This window comes from Sinocyclocheilus grahami, unplaced genomic scaffold (genome assembly GCF_001515645.1).
Source record: "Sinocyclocheilus grahami isolate Dianchi unplaced genomic scaffold, SAMN03320097.WGS_v1.1 scaffold1085.1, whole genome shotgun sequence".
Classification (NCBI taxonomy): Eukaryota; Metazoa; Chordata; class Actinopteri; order Cypriniformes; family Cyprinidae; genus Sinocyclocheilus; species Sinocyclocheilus grahami.
Window position 1 is genome coordinate 203,151 of NW_015506264.1, and position 4,515 is coordinate 207,665.

The following is a 4,515-nucleotide window of genomic DNA, read 5'->3' on the forward strand; positions in this document are numbered from 1 at the left end:
GTGTGTGTGTGTGTTTCTGCTCATGAGTAAATAATGAAAGATTGATTAAAAAGATTTAAAAGATTGATTAAATAGTTCATGTTTGTTATTGATTGTTTAATGTTTTTCATAATACATTTGTATTAAATGTAAATCCAGAAAGAAAAAAAAAATTTGTGGAAAATAAACAAACAAATAAATAATCAATCAATCAAGAACAATTAAAATGGGAAAAACTGAATTATAGGATGAAGTAAAGTTAATTTCATAGGGCCCTAAAATATAATTTTTGTTAATCTTTTAATAAATTGTTATTACATTTTCATGTTTCATGCTTAAAGTGTTTCATGCTAAAAGTTTCATGCTTTTTGAGTTGTAAAATTCAATTAAGCAATTAAAACGATATCGAGAAAAATGCAAACAAAAGAACTGAATCCAGAAAAATGAATGCGGCTGATTGATGGTGAATGTGATTCTCTGAGAGCCGCGTCTGTGTTGTTGATTTAGTTCAGTTTCAGCATCGCTGTACGAGAACTGAAGACACTTTATGATCAAGTGTGTTTGGCTTGCAAGGATTTTGAAGTGTTTTATTTGCCCGACGTGAAGCTTACTGAAGATCAGACTAGTTTCATCAATTGTCCTTGTCTCATGACTATGAGAGAGTTCAGATGATTTAATAACAAGTTTGGTTCATTTATGTGATTCAGCTCAATCTGTGCATTTCAAATGAGTCAAATCAAATGAATCTGATTCAATGATTCATTCACACCATTACTCAAAAATGATCACTGAACTCATTGTTTTTGTCATTGTATTTATTTATGTAGTACGTTAGTAGATATATTTGTAGGTCGATATTGCTGTTTATGACTATTATATTGGTGCATATCAATAAAAATGATTAAATATGATTCTTTCTATGGTTATTATAGTTAACTAAAACTAAAAATTACTAAAAATTTAAATTAAAATGGAAGATAAAAAAAAAAACTAATTGAAAATATTAAAAACAGCTATAATAATATCTCATTGATATTGAAAAAAGTGTGAAAACATGCCTTGATTATTTGAACTCAAATTTTGCTGTATTTTTCTTCTTTTATGAAACATTTTTAATCTATTTGACTATTATGACTGACTGATTCAAATCACATTTTCAGAGTAAATAGAGAGTTATTGAGTTATGTGTATATATATACAAATTGAGTGTAGTAGGTATTTTAGCTGCATACGGCCTCTTGACCTCTGACCTGGGCTCAGCTGGTTGCTCCCAGTAAGAGCGTTAGGCTCCATTAGTGTTCGGATGTCAAAGGTCAACATGAGAACCCGTGAGGGTGAATCTCTGGAGTTTTGTCTGAGTGAAACAGACGGATCATGTAGAGTCCCAAGGTGCATTTCCAACTCCCATAATGCATCCTGTCAGCAGCTGCAGGAGCCCATTAGTGACACACTCAGAATCTCCATCATGTCCTGATCCTTTGTCTTCACAGGACTCTTCAATCACAGCAAACGCAGGAGCTTCAGTTCCGCCGCGCGTCACGTCAACAACCGGAGAGCTGCTCGCCGCCGCTAAAGTCCAGCTGCCTCTCAACATGTGAGTCCAGATGATTTAATGCAGCGCTCCACACACTCCAGTACTGAAATATCCCAGGTGCAGTAAAATACACTTTATTTCAGTACACTTGGTACACTTCCATAAAGTGTTCTATTTCTGTTCTTAATATACTAAAAATTATTCTTTAATACTTCTTAAGATAATCTTAAGAGCATCTAAGGTTACTCAACTGTGCTATTTTGGGACACCATGAATATGAACTAAAATGTGAGCCTGCAGCACAAAAGCAGTGTTAAGTCGCTGGGGGATATTTGTAGCAATAGCCAACAATACATTGTATGGGTCACAATTATACATTTCTCTTTTATGCCAAAAATCATTAGGATATTAAGATTATGTTCCATGAAGATATTTAGTAAATGTCCTACCGTAAATATATCAAAACTTAATGTTTGATTAGTAATATGCATTGCTAAGAACTTCATCTGAACAACTTTAAAGATGATTTTCTCAATATTTAGATTTTTTTGCACCCTCAGATTCCAGATTTTCAAATAGTTGTATCTCGGCCAAATATGATGCATAAATCTCAATTTAAAAAAAATTGATGCTTATGACTGGGTTTGTGCTCCAGGGTCACAGATGTGATTTTAACACACTTTCTCTGAAAAATAAAAAGTATTTAGTACACTTGTAGTACAATTGAAACCTTCTTTCATACACTTTTAAATATACTCATCATACACAGAACATATGCGTATTAATTATTTAAAATATACGATTCATATATAATGAATATATACCAAATGTATTTATAATGTATTGCCCACGTGTTTTATAGATTAAATAATCAATTTAAAATGTATTGTAATTGTCAACGTTCCCGAGGATACTTATCTAAGTTTATAATGTCTTTAAATAGTACAGTCAAGTACACTATTACTATGTCATTAGTAGCACTTTCTTCTACAGTAAAAATATAGCACTTCAAGTACCTTATGCTAAAAGTATACTTACTGTTAAATTGTGAATTTTGGTACGCTTCTAAACACATATAAATTAATAATCCAATCATGTGCATTTATAGCAGCCTAAGCACAGAAACCTATAGGGTTTTACATTAGTAATACATTTCTACTGTATTTGTCATGAAATTCCAAATAGAACTTAGTGATACTATTTATAAAAATCCACTAAAATTTTATCGTAGCACACTTTAAGCGATGCAATTATAAAACACTGACTACACTTAAAATCAGTTTAAGTGTTAGTGCTAATTAGTGTATTGATATTAAGTGTAGCACAGTTGGAAAAAATTACTTATAACTATTACATTACTAATATATTTTAAATAAAATTAATTCAAATTTAAACTTAGGATAACTATATAAAAGTGTACTAACAATGAACTAATTTTTAAATCATTCAAAGCACACTTTTAAGAAATATACTGATATAACTCCTCTGTATATTTTTGCGGTAGTATACTTTATTTCAATGCACTAAAAATCGAGTGTGAGTGTGAGGGGTGTGTGTGTGTGTGTGTGTGTGCGTGTGTAAGGACATTTGGTCCTCACAATGTAGCATAAACAAGAACACATTCTCTCTCTCTCTCACACACACTCAAACACATACACACACACACTCAAACACACGCACACACACACACACACACACACATTCTCAAACACACACACACACACACTGTCTCTCTCTCTCTCTCTCTCTCTCTCACACACACACACACACACACACACACACACACACACACTCAAACTCACACACACTCAAACACACACACACACACTCAAACACACACAGACTCTCGAACACACACTCACACTCACACACACTCCTTCAGGAACACGGTTCGCTGGTGAATCTCTCTCTTGGTTTCTGCAGATATCTGGCTATGTACGCTTACAAACCGCAGAAGGCGGATGAGATGGAGCTGCGGAAGGGCGAGATGTACCGCGTGATAGAGAAGTGCCAGGACGGCTGGTTCAAAGGCACGTCGCTGCGCTCCGGAGCGTCTGGAGTTTTCCCAGGAAACTACGTCACGCCCATCTCCAGGTGAGCGTTACTCAAACCATCCAGAGATACTGCAGCGCCTCTATATTCTCATCAGTGAGGAGGTTTAACCTTCTCAGGTCTCGTCATTAAAGATGTTAAAAACGCACCTGCATCTGCACACAATTTTATAGTTCAAGTCCATATCACACAGTTCTGACTTTACACCTCAGAATGCGAGTTAATGAGATTATTTTCTTAGAATAGCAAGTTTGAGACTTTTATTCTTAGAATTGTGACTTTGAGACTTTTATTCTCAGAATTGCGAGTTTTTGAGACTTTTTTCTCAGAATTGTGACTTTGAGACTTTTTTCTCAGAATTGCGACTTTGAGACTTTTATTCTCAGAATTGCGAGTTTTTGAGACTTTTTTCTCAGAATTGTGACTTTGAGACTTTTTTCTCAGAATTGCGACTTTGAGACTTTTATTCTCAGAATTGCGAGTTTTTGAGACTTTTTTCTCAGAATTGTGACTTTGAGACTTTTTTCTCAGAATTGTGACTTTGAGACTTTTTTCTCAGAATTGTGACTTTGAGACTTTTTTCTCAGAATTGCGACTTTGAGACTTTTATTCTTAGAATTGTGAGTTTGAGACTTTTATTCTTAGAATTGTGAGTTTGAGACTTTTTTCTCAGAATTGTGAGTTTGAGACTTTTATTCTTAGAATTGCGAGTTTTTAAGACTTTTTTCTCAGAAGTGCCAATTTTTTAGACTTTTCTTGTCAGAAAAGACTTTTATTCTCAGAATTGAGAGTTTTTGAGACTTTTATTCGCAGAATTGCGACTTTGAGACTTTTATTCTCAGAATTGTGAGTTTGAGACTTTTATTCTTAGAATTGCGAGTTTGAGACTTTTATTCTCAGAATTGTGAGTTTTTGAGACTTTTTTCTCGGAATTGCGACTTTGGGCCTTT

The 4,515-nt window shown here is 33.9% G+C and overlaps 1 pseudogene; it reads left to right on the forward strand.

Moving 5' to 3' along the window:
• The window catches only part of LOC107566577 (SH3 domain-containing RING finger protein 3-like), a 147,396-nt pseudogene that overhangs the window by 112,680 nt on the left and 30,201 nt on the right, over positions 1-4,515 (forward strand).